This window comes from Microtus ochrogaster, unplaced genomic scaffold (assembly GCF_000317375.1).
Source record: "Microtus ochrogaster isolate Prairie Vole_2 unplaced genomic scaffold, MicOch1.0 UNK8, whole genome shotgun sequence".
NCBI classification, from domain to species: Eukaryota; Metazoa; Chordata; class Mammalia; order Rodentia; family Cricetidae; genus Microtus; species Microtus ochrogaster.
The window spans coordinates 4,501,706-4,514,508 of record NW_004949106.1 but is presented as its reverse complement, the minus strand read 5'-3'; the positions used below and the strand labels follow the sequence as shown (position 1 = coordinate 4,514,508).

The following is a 12,803-nucleotide window of genomic DNA, read 5'->3' as shown; positions in this document are numbered from 1 at the left end:
GGAAAAATGCCACAGTGCAGTGAGTCCACAGGAAAACTTGAGAGATAACTATTAATTCTAAAATTGTCCCAACATGCTGTGCTATTTTCTCAGGCTGCCAAAGCAAAGTGACACAGGCAGGCTGGATGCGTGAACAACAGCAACAAAAAGCTGTTTTCTCAAAATTCTGAAGGCTAAAAGTTCAAAATCATGAAGTCAGAGTAGGGTTAGTTTATGGTCTCCCTTGTTGAATTATAAATGGTTATCCCCTCCCTACCATGGATGTGTGTTTGTGTCCGTTCGCATGCATGTATGTTTGTGTGTGAGTGTGTTTGTATGTGTGTGTATGTGTATGCGTGTATATATGTATGTGTGTGCATGTATGTGTGTGCATGTATGTGTGTGTATGTTTGTGTGTGAGTGTGTTTGTGTGTGTGTATGTGTATGCGTGTATATATGTATGTGTGTGCATGTATGTGTGTGTATGTGTGTGTGCATGTATGTGTGTATGTGTGTGTGCGTGTATGTGTGTGCGCGTATGTGTGCATGTATGTGTGTGCGTGCCTGTGTGCATGTATATGTGTGTAAGTATGTGTGTGTGTAAAAAGATCTAGAGAGATGGATTATGACCCAGCTCTATGACTTCACTGTAATGCAGTCCCTTTTCTTTACAGACTTTTTCCAAATGAATTCATTCCAAGATATGCTGGGTCTCAGGGCATCCACACAGAAATTCTGACAGCACCTAACACACACCCACTCTCCGATAGGCGATAGAGTGGACATAGGCACACTATCGAGACACAAAACATCAACGCTCTGTCCCTCTCACCGGTAACGCTGTTCATCACGATCTCTCAAATATCTGTCACCCATAATAAGGCGGCATCCTTGGGCACCAGTGCGGGGAATGAGGAAGAATGAGAAGTGGAGGGAGGAACGAGCCAATTCGATTTTATGTGTCCTGTGTACCAAGCAACCAGCTTCACCCCGGGCACTGCCCGCAGGGTCTCAGTATCCAGCTACAAAGTCACGGACTTCAGCAGCAACAGGTGCCGCTGAACTCCACTGAACACAGGCCATTAGATGAACCCTAGCCCTGGCTGAAAGCGAAGTTCAGGTTGGTTTCCCGTACTCCAGATCTTTAAGATTGCATCTTTCCTCCTACTTAGGAAGCAGCTAGTACCATAGGGACTTGCTACCTACCTAGTACCACATCCGTGTTTCTGTGCTCTGAGGAACACCACGTCAGTAATGCTGCCAGAGACCCGGGTTGGAGCACTCACCCTGGGGCCCTACAGTTATGCTCTAAGCCCTGTAATGCAATAATCTTGATTTCTTTACTCTTTTTGTTCAACCACTTGGGGTCACAAGTTGTTTTCATTATAGACTCAAATGAGAAAACAAATTAATGATTTAACTAGAGAAGCAGATCAGAACCTAATTTTATGAAAACAATGACTTCATTATGTTTATTATGTGAACAGCAATAGCAACAAAGAAAATAGTACTGTATTTCTGAATAAAAATTTAGCTGTATACATTAAATTTTTTTTGTCGTGAAAACTAACTAGGAATTTCCACTAAAGACTTACATAACAATTTGAGTGCTCATACTCATATCTGATATGATTTTATAACAGATCTAGGAGGAACCTTGGCTCCCCAAGGCACATGATGAAGAAATTACTCGATTATGTAATGGCATGACAAACCTTCAAGCGAGAGTCACACTTCAAGCCTGAAATGTCCCAGGCTGCACTACAGTAAGACCCACCCGTTCTACCATACCGCATCTCTTCCAGAGACGCCTTTAGCTTGATCTCTTGATTATAGAATAGAATCTTTGCGTAAGACGGATCTTCACGATCTATGTGCCACATTACATGAGAATTATAAAAGCTTGGTAGCGAAATTAAAATGAGTCACCCCTGGAGGTCAGCTGGGTCACTGCGGAACTCATTTGACCATGAGCTATCCGGAGGGAGGGTGGTGTGAAGGCCCGGCAGCCACACGCAGGCTCCCTCGGGTCCTCACTTTCATCTAAGGCAGTAGTTCTGCAGATTTATGTCCCATGTCTTAGGCACATACATTCTTCTAATGCCTTCTTCTATGACTGAAACCCTTAATTCCCAGAGAGTGAGCCAGACAGAAGACAGATAGACAGATAAATGAATGATTGATCGATCGATAGATAGATGACAGATAGATGGATAGGTGGATAGACAGATGATAGATAGATAATGGATAGGTGGATAGATAGATAATATATAGATGGATAGACAGATGATAGATGGATAATGGATAGGTGGATAGATGTATATAGATGGATAGATAGATAGATGATAGATTATAGATAGATAGATAGATAGATAGATAGATAGATAGATAGATAGATAGATGATAGATAACAATGAGGATAGATAGATATCAAATAGATATCAGAGAAATATCAAATAGATATCAGAGAGATAGAAAGACAGACTGATGTGTAATAGATAGACAGACAGATAGATATCAAATAGATATCAGAGAGATATAAAATAGATAGATGGAAAGACAGACTTACGGGTGATAGATAGATAGACAGACAGACAGATGAATGGTAGATTTTGGATACTAGGTATCCACCAAGCCAGCACTGAGAGTCTAGGTAACTGTGCTGATGTCTTGTGCCTTCTACAACAATGATATTGCAACCAGAAGGCACTGCTTCCTTAACAACTGACATGCAGATGCTCTCCCTTCCTGTATACCTGAGCACATGATAAGGAAACTGGATTAAGCATCATCTGTCCCTCCCCAGTAAGGAACCTGACCCATCCTGCTCAAAGTGGAGCTCTCGGTCTGCGCCTGCAAGAGGCCATATTTCAGAACTGCGAGCCTCAATTTAAGTAGCACTCAGGGCTCTGGGTCCGGAGCCCCTCGGCTTTCACCTCTCTTGCCTCTGCCACCTCTGTCTAGTCAGATGCCACCCAGTCCTTCGCTAGTGAGCTGTCTCTGCTTTCAAATGAAAACCTGGACAATGAACTCTGTCCGCACTGTTCCTAAACTGAGAGGTGCTAGTAGCAACACCCTGACCCTCCCAACAACCCCAAAAGTAAGCTTTAGTGTCTCCAATGCAGAAATGAGACCTCACACAGCCAGCCAGCCTTATCAGAGGGAGTGTAAACCCAGGACATCTCCCTGTTGCTTCATCAGATGGTTGACCTCAGGGTAAATCAGAGTCTTTTGAAGGAAATGATCTGCCTAAATCCTCTTATCCAGGTAATCATCTTGTATACTCACTAGATCTCAATTTTCATATAATCCCGGCAATCCAAGCCACCTTCAAAGCCGGTTCACTCAGAAGATCAAAGCCTTTGATAATAATAGATTAGTTTCATCTTGCATGTTACAGAAGTCCTATTTTCTTTACAGAAGAGACTGAACCAGTTTACAGTCATCTCCTGCATCGAAACTCAAGGCCTCTTACTGGATGAACACTTCGGAATGCCCTAGTGGCTAAAACCATTCACTTGCAACCTTAATTTAGTCCCACTTCACAGTCAATCTCCTTTCTAACTCCAGGCAAAATCCCGGAACTTCTGAGTCCCAGCTTCCCACTGGCCAGATGGAGGTAACTGTGGCTTCTTCACTGTGTCTTTGAGAAAAGTGACAGATAAAAGAAGACATGGGAAATAATAACACACACAGTACTTTCCACTTAGTAAATGCTAAATAAATGCCCGTCATCCCGGCCGCGCCTTTGTAACTACCAGTTCCAGAAGAGAAGCAGGTATGCAGTTAGTTCAATTACAAAATCCTCTTAAAGCTCGGTCACAGGCTCGCACGCAGGGCTCTTCCTCGCGCTCTCCGCGGTGTCTGCAGAACTTCTGTTCTTCTGAGGGGTGATCCGACAGTCAGAAACTCGCCGTGTCTGATCTCAAGGTCCACGCCCGAGAGATCTTTGACTCCCGTGGGAATCACACTGCTGAGGTTCATCTCTACATCTCAAAAGGTCTCTTCCCAGCTGCCGTGCCCAGTGGTGCCTCCACAGCCATCTCTAAGGCACTAGGGCTCTGTGATGACGATAAGACACGCTATGTGGGGAAAGGGTGTCTCAAAGACTGACGAGCGCATCGCATCGATAAAACTATCGCGCCCGCTCTGGTAGCGTGAACGGGAATGTTGCGGGACACGAGAAGATAGACAAACTGATGATCGAGACGGACGGCACTGGAAACAAATCTAAATTCGGTGCCAATGCCATCCTGGGAGTGTCCCTGGCTGCCTGCAAAGCTGGCACCGCAGAAAAGAGGGTACCCCTCTACCGTCACATCGCTGACTTGGCTGGCAACCCTGAAGTCATGCTGTCGGTCCCAGCCTTCAGTGTGATCAATGGATGTTCCTATGCTGGCAACAAGCCGGCCATGCAGGAGTCCACGATCCTCCCTGTGGGGGCGTCTGGTTTTTGGGAAGTCACGCGCACTGCAGTAGAGGTTATCACAACCTGAAGAATGCCATCAAGGAGAAATACAGGAACCATGCCACCAAAGTGGGTGACGAGGGCAGGTTTGCACCTACATCCTGGAGAACAAAGAAACTCTGGAGCTGCCAAAGAACACAATTAGGAAGGCTTGTCATTGGCATGCACATGGTCGTCTCTGAGCTCTTCAGGTCTGGCAGGTATGACCCGCATTTCAAGTCTTGATGACTCTAGCGGGTACATCACATCCGACCAGCGGGCTGACCTGTGTAAGTCCTTCATCTGGGAGTATCCAGTGGTGTCCACTGAGGACCCCTTTGACCAGATCGACTGGGAAGCTGGCCAAAGTGCACGGCTAGGCAGGCATCCACACGGTTGAGGATGATCTCACAGTAACCAGCACTAAAAGGACTGCCGAGGCCGTCAGTGAGCAGCCATGCAGCTGCTTCCCGCTCCAAGCGAACCAGATTGGCTCTGCATCTGAGCCTCTGCAGGTGTGTATACTGACCTGGTCCAATAGTTGGGGCATCGTGGTGTCCCATTGCTCTAGGGAGAACTGAGGATACTTTCGTCATCGCTGACCTGGGGGTAGGGCCCCGCACTGGGCAGATTAACACGGCTGCCCACCCTGCTGCCCTTCGCCGATCTGAGCACCTGGCCAAGTACAATCATATCCTTAGAACTGCGGAAGAGCTGGGCAGCGGAGCCACATTTGCCGTCGGGAGGGTACAGTATGGATGGAGATCCCTGGAGTCACCAGCTGCTTAGACCCTGTCCTTGATGTCACCGAAGGGGCTCAAGGCCAGTCCAATGCTTGCATCTCCCATTGTCACCGCTTTCTTGGACATCCTCAAGGCCATACCTGACCACCTGGAGCCCTGCTGGCAACCCCGGCTTTGTAATCATGCTCCCGGGCCTCGGAATTGGTCCAAAATCACTGCTTCTGCCATCTCACTTCCCAAGCCGGTGTCTGGAGCCTAGTGCAGTCTCTAGGGTGGCCACAAGCCAACCCCCACCCCAGCGGTTCTCTGTGCAAAATCAAAGCCTAAGCGACCCTTAAAAATAGTCTCAAATTATAAAACCCCCATCACTTATAATGAAGAAAAATGGCAAGCTCCCTTCTAATTATACTTCTAGAATCAATGAAAACCACAAGATGAAAACGAATAATGTAAGCAAGTTTTAGCTTCAAAGATAAGATTTTCCTTTGAAGTGAAAATGAAATATAAAGATCGTGAAAACCTGGTGTGCTTTCCAAAGTGACCTACCTGGCAAAGACTTTCCCGTCCCATCTCGCGCTTTCTGGCCCAGCTCTGTCAGGGGTATCAGTTCTGAGGAGAGCAGCGTCCACTCCCCATATCTCCTACATATGCTGTCAGGATATGAAGCACCCCCAAAACCTTACATGTTGAACAATACAGCACTATTTTAGCAATGGGTTAATCCACGGATGGGTTCAGGACTTGGCAGTGCTTTGGGGGAGATGTTTAAAATGAAGGGGCGTGGCCTTGCTGACTTAACGGAAGTCCTTTATGGGGTCACATATCAGAATGAATGAAAAAGTGCAGACTCTTTGTTTTCTCTTATAAAAGAGAGCATTTAGTTGGGGCTTACTTAAATTTCAGAGAGTTAGCCCATTATTGTCACAGCAGGGATCATGCAGAATGCACATAGATATGCCGCTGAGCGGTTTACATCTGGAGCAGCAGGAAGAAAGAGACATGGGGACTGGCTTGGGCTTTAAAAACCTCAAGGCCCACCCCCAGTGACGCACTTCCTCCCACAAGGCCACCCCTTCTAATCCTTTCAAACAGTGCTGCCCCTTGTGGTGACCAAGCATTCAAATCTATGAGGCTACGAGAGCCAGCCTTATTCAAACCGCCATGTCACTCTTGGGTATATACCCAGAGAATGCCTCATCCTATGGCAGAGATGCTTGTTCAGCTATGTTCACTGCTGCTCTGTTTATGATAGCATACACTGCGAAAAAAAAAAAAAAAACTAGATATCCATCAATGGAAGACTGGATAGTGAAAATGTCATAAACTGACACAGCAACATATTATTCCGCTGTTGCAAAGCTGAAACCATGAAACTACAGTTAAATACAGAAGCTAGGGGGAAAAAAATTATCCTGGATGCGGTCACCTAGATCTCAAAATACAAATGTTGTGTTGTGTATCTGTCTTATATGCAGATTCTAGCATTTAAGCCTTTGACGGGCACACTATAATCCATATAAGCACAGAGGTTATCTAGTGGGTGAGAGACTGGGGAAGAGGAGAGGATCTCCCAAGGTAGAAGAAACAGAAGACATAATTTTAGAGACAGGACAGAGACGGACCCAGGAGGCTGGAATGAGAAGACAGGGAAGGTAATAAAGGGAAAATGAGGAGAGTAAGGGCTATCGAGGGGGCTGTATGGTAGCATCGTGGTACAGCTTCTTCAGTCATGCAATGATCTCAGAGGTGAAGGAAGGTTGGGCAGCAAGAACCCAACCCAGGACAAACATCAACTTCCCTTTCTTTTGTAAGGCGCTTGGGTCACTCTTGAGTCATGCCCACCTAGGCTGCACGGCAGTACCACCGAAGAGGCGGAAGATAAAGGGCTATCTCTGAGCATCGCGGCCCCGCTTCCTTCTTTGCCACAATTCCAGACTTCCGGCGGCACGCATGGCAGCAGATGGCACCTGCTGGCAAAACAGAAACAAGTAGCCAGCCTGGAAGCAGCAGGCCGAATGGCTGCTTTGGTTCAGAAAGATGGGGCAAAGTGTAAGGACATAAAGATCCCCAAACATAAACAAACCCAGCAACAACCCGACAGCTTGCAAGCCCAGGACAAAGTCCATGGCAACAGAAGGCCGTGGAAGCGGTCCATTGACTGTAATCTCACGGACCAGCAGGTCCCACGGTATGCAGAAGAGCAAATAAGAAAACACGCTTTTAACTTGGGCTCCAGTCATGACACATCCATATCCAGAGTATGTACAACATTAGAAACAGCCTCCCTAACCCATGGGAAATGGGGAAGGGGAAATGATATAATTATATTATAATCTCAAAAAAAAATAATTGAAACAAATGACTCATAAGAAGAAGAAAAAAATGAGCCAACATATGGAATAACAAAACAATCATAAAAACAAGAAAGCAAGCCGGGCGGTGGTGGCGCACGCCTTTAATCCCAGCACTCGGGAGGCAGAGGCAGGAGGATCTCTGTGAGTTCGAGGCCAGCCTGGTCTAGAAGAGCTAGTTCCAGGACAGGAACCAAAAGCTATGGAGAAACCCTGTCTCGAAAATTAAGAAAAAACAAAACAAAACAAGAAAGCGATGCATGAATGCTCTCAGCTGACAGAGCGCTTACCTAGCACGCACAGGGCCACATCAATCGGAAACAGTGACATGTATCTGCTCAGGAAGTGAAAACAAACTGTCATGCTGGCCTACAGAGATTTGGGAGACCCTATCTAAAATGAAATAGCAAGGAAGTCAAAAGAAATTAAAAATCCCAAAGCCTCTACAAATCCCAACACTTTAAAATTTAGTCTCTTTAAAAATCCAAAGTCGCTTTAAAAAATTCAGTCTCTCAACTGTGGGCTCCTGTAAAATAAAAAAAAAAAATCAGGTAAAAACTTTCTTACTTCAAGGGTGAAGAACGGTCACACCCGGAGAAGGCAAAAACAAGCTCAAGGATCCACTCCTGATTGTTTTCGCACCAAACAGCAAGTTGGGGAGGAAAGTGTTTATTTGGCTTAAGGATGGCACGCTGTAGCCCATCCTTGAAGGAAGCCAGGACAGAGCTCAAACAGAGGAAGAATCTGGAGGCAGGAGCTGATGCAGATGTCATGGAGGGGTGCTGTTTACTGGCTTGCTCGGCCTGCTTTCTTAGAGAACCCGGGACCACTAACCCAGCGGTGGCCTCCCCCACAATGACTGGACTCATGGACATTAGTTACTAATTAAGAAAATGCCATCTATGCTTAACTGGCTCAATTAAGGCATTTTCTTAATTGAGGGTTCCTTCTCTGGGAAACTTGGGTCAAGTTGGCAGAAAAGTGGCCAGCATACGGCCGGTCTATGGCATCTAGGGATCTAGGGAGTCCCTTCTCTCTCTCTCTCTCTCTCTCTCTCTCTCTCTCTCTCTCTCTCTCTCTCTCTCTCACACACACACACACACACACACACACACAACCATAAATAGGCCACACGCCCATGCTGAGCCCACGCTGGAGTCACACCCAAACGCTAACCTGACTAGTGAATATCCTTAGATCCTTGACATCTCCACCCCAGATTCCAGACCCAGCTGGAGTCACACGTGGGTGCACCAGCTGAGATGCCCCATAACCTTCATCTGTGCTAGCCATCCCTTCATGCTCAGCTTATTCTGGATTCGCACTGGGTGAGATTCTCAAGACCCAGGCCCTATGCCCTTCCACGCCCAGACAGAAGTCCCACTCACACGCTCTAACAGTGAACTGTCTGTTCGAAGAACGTAAGCCAATACATTCCATAAGTCATATGGACTTAAAAACAATTTCGCAGAAAGGCCTTTAACCAAGCCTACACATTTATCAAGGTAAAAGTTCTAGAGAAAGAACCGGAGGGAACAGACCTTTGTAGTGGTATTTCACTTGTATTTTCATAAATAAAGCTTGCCTGAAGATCAGAGAGGAAAACAGCCGCACTGGTCAGCCTTACAGACCAGGCAGTGGTGGCACACACCTTTAATTCCAGTAGGCACACTAGTTTGCCACGAAACCCAGGCGGTGGTGGTGCACGCCTTTAATCCCAGCACTAGAGAGGAGGAGACAGTTCTTATACACGGACTCATTTGGAGATTCCTGGAGGCTGAAGCGTCATTTCGGACCGAGATAAAGGTAAGACCCAGCGGCTGGCTGTTTTGTTTCTCTGACATTCAGGTTGAACCTCCATATCTGTCTCTGGGTTTTTAGTAATCACACTACATAAATCCACACAAGAAAGGCCATGTATGACAAATGTACTACAGTATCAACAATGTCTGGAATGAGGCAGGGCTAATCTTTAACCAACCCACAACCCACTCTGCTTCAATACGGTGCTTGAAGATTTAGCAATGGCAACAAGACAAAAACAAAACAAAAACAAAAACAAAAACCTAAAGGAATGCAAAGAAGAAAAAAAATGTAATTATCCCTATTTGCAGCTAACATGATTATACTTGAGATTCCCAAAATTCTACCAGAAAATGTCTGGAAATGATCATTTTCAGCAAAGTTCTAGGACCACAAAATCAACTTAGTAAAAACCACAGCCTTTCTATATACGAATATAGACTGAGATACACTTCAATGAGATCAAGGAAACACTTCCATCCACCACAGCCTCCAAAATATATATCGAGGAATAAACACAACCAATGAAGGAAAAGACAATTTAAAACCCCTAAAGGTCTGAAGAGAGAGGTTGGGGAAGACATAGGAAGAAGGAATGATCTCCCATGCTCATGGATTGGTTGAGTTAATATTGTGAAAATAGCCATGCTACTATAGAAACAAAGAATAAATAATCTCTGTCTCCCAAAAAGGAACATGCAAAAAAAAAAAAAATGAAAGGATCTCATCAAGGCAATTCTCTCTGCACACAGGATGCTCCAGGACAGAAACCAGGCCAGCAACACACTGGGGCCAACATGGTGTCTGTCTTTTATCCCCGGCACAGTTGGTGGCTGCATCTCATCCTGTCCCCAGCAGCCTTACTTCAAAATCTGACATGATTGGCTAATTGGCACAAAGGGAAAAGGGAAGGGAAAAGGTGAGATAGGAGTCCTGGCTCGGCTAAAATTTCAAAGGAAGTACAATTTCACACTACCAAAAACAATGTACAGATTTAATACAACCCAAATCAAAATGTCAGTCAAATTCTTCACAGAAATAGAAAGGCGAACGCAAAGACGAACACCCTCAAGTTCACATGGAAGCAACAATTTCATGGAAAGTGCATAGCACGCAGAGAGAGCATGGCTGGAGGGATTGTCACACCAGATTTCAAGATAAGTTACAGAGCTATAGTCATAAAAACAGCATAAACACTGACATAAAAGCAGATATGTAGAAGAACAGAACGAAAGTCCTATAGTTATATGTAAATATATAGGCGTATAGATATAGATATAAAACAGATATTTGATATTTGACAAAGACACCCAAAATATACAACAGACATAAGAAGGTAGCTTGAACAAATGGTGCTGGGATAGTTGAATGTCCACATTAAGAAGAATGAAATTAAACCTGTATCTACCACACTGCAGAAAAGCCAACTCCAAATGGATCAAAGACCTCAATGTGAAACTTGAAACCTATTGGAACAAAATGGGCAGTCGCCACATGACACTGGTACAGTAAAGGAAAGCTTTTTAATAGGACCCCATTCACTCAGGAAAATGGCCAACAGTTGGCCACGGGAGCTCATAAAACCGAAGGAACTTCTGTAGAGCCAAGAAAACAACCAATCAAATGAAGAGAAATCCCAGCGTGTGGGAGGGCATCCTCAGCAACAGTGTACTCTTTGGAGCATTAATATTCAGAATATACAAAGAGTCAAGAAAACAACTGACCCAGTTAAAAAAAAAATGGGCTATGAATCTGAGCCGAGTTTTCAGAAGAAGCACAGATTGCTAAGACATATCTTTCTAAAGCGTTCATCATCCTTAGCCATCAGGGAGACATAAACCACTTTGAGAGTCCATCTGACCATAGTCAGAATGACCTCAACAAATGCTGAGTTCCAGGTCAGCCTAGTCTACAGAGCGAGAGAACCCCTGTCTCAACCCCCCCAAAAGAAAAGAATTGGGGGGAAGGAGGATGCTCAATTCACTGTTGGTTGGGATTTCAACTGGAGCAGCCGCTATGAAAATCAATGTGGAAAAGTCTCCCAACGCTAAAAATAGATCTACGCCTATGGAAATCAATATGGAGACGTCTACACAAGCTGAAAATAAATCACTACACTGCTCTCCAAGGATACTACTCCTTGGCATAAACCCAAAGGACTTGACAGCCTTCCCCAGAGACAACACTCCACCACGTTCACTGTCACTCTCTCCGAAATGAACCCAGCCTAGATGTCCATCGGTCGGTGGATGGACAACAAAAATTCGGTAGATAGACACACTTGAATTATTTGGTTGAAAAGAAAGATAAAAATCATTAAACTTAATGAATAAAAATATTACACCAAGTCAGGTCACAAAGACCCAGAAAGATAAATGTCACATATTCTCTCTTATTTGGGAGTCCTAACTTCAAACATTTATATTTGAGAATATAACCTAGAATAAGCACAGTAGGTTTCGTCTGTATGCAAGTAGATGTGTGGGTATGGATATCAATAACAATTACTGAAGAAGAGGTCATGAACTAAAGATGGAGGAGACAAGAGAAGAGTTGGAGAGGGAGAAGAAAGGACAGAAATGATTTAATATAGTATATTCACATACCCAATTCGCAAAAAAATAATTTTAGATATATATTAAAATTATTAAAACATGCATTTAAAATTAACCATAGAGAGAGTCTTTTAAAAAAAAATTAGGGTTTTTGAAATCCCATGTATGGTTTTTCCGTTTAACTGTTTCTCTTTTGGTTTTTGAGAGAGAGAGAATCTCTCTGTAGCCCAGGTTGACCTCGAAGTCACGACAACCTTCCTGGGGAGTCTTCTAAGGGTCAAGATGACAGGTATAGGCATGGTAGCAGGTATTTGCAACACCTCTACTGCGGAGGCCGAGAAAAGGATCCCTGAGGCTTGCCGACCTACCAAGCCTAGTCTGAAGGGTGAGCGCAGGTCTCAAGGAGAGACCCTGCTACAAAAACCCAGTGGGGTGATGACATGACCCTGAACGAGTTCATCCCTGGTCTCACAGGGTAGAGGGAGAGAAGCAACCCCTTCAAGACGCATGCACACTGTGGCATGTGTGTGAACATACGTGCACACACACACACACACACACACAATTAACAAATGAAAACGCAACTGTAAATAACTAACCAAAAGAGGTAGACAGCTCCTGAAGAATGACATTAAAGCAACTGTGTTCACAGAGAAGCAATTTCAAAAGGGGAGGGTAAAATATCACCTTCAGGCTATATTGTATTAAAAACTCACATTAACTAAAATACATGCAGGAGATTTGGAACAACACAGATAAATCAGAGCTGTCATTCCTTCCAGTCATCTCAAATCGTTCTTATAAAGTGCATTCACACAAGGGCGTGGTCTCGAGAAACGTGAAATTGCAGATGCATCAAGTCCCCCTGGCATCAGTTTGCTTTGCTGGCCAGAGGCAGCGTGAGGCTGTAATTAGGAGGCGGGGG

General features: G+C 44.8%; 1 protein-coding gene and 1 pseudogene across 3 annotated transcripts in view; one reads left to right on the top strand and one right to left on the bottom strand.

Annotated features, from left to right (window-relative positions):
- Hecw2 (HECT, C2 and WW domain containing E3 ubiquitin protein ligase 2) overlaps positions 1-12,803 on the bottom strand; it is a 302,139-nt gene that overhangs the window by 210,061 nt on the left and 79,275 nt on the right. The window lies entirely within an intron of this gene.
- The window catches only part of LOC101993765, a 40,380-nt pseudogene continuing 28,513 nt past the window's right edge, over positions 937-12,803 (top strand).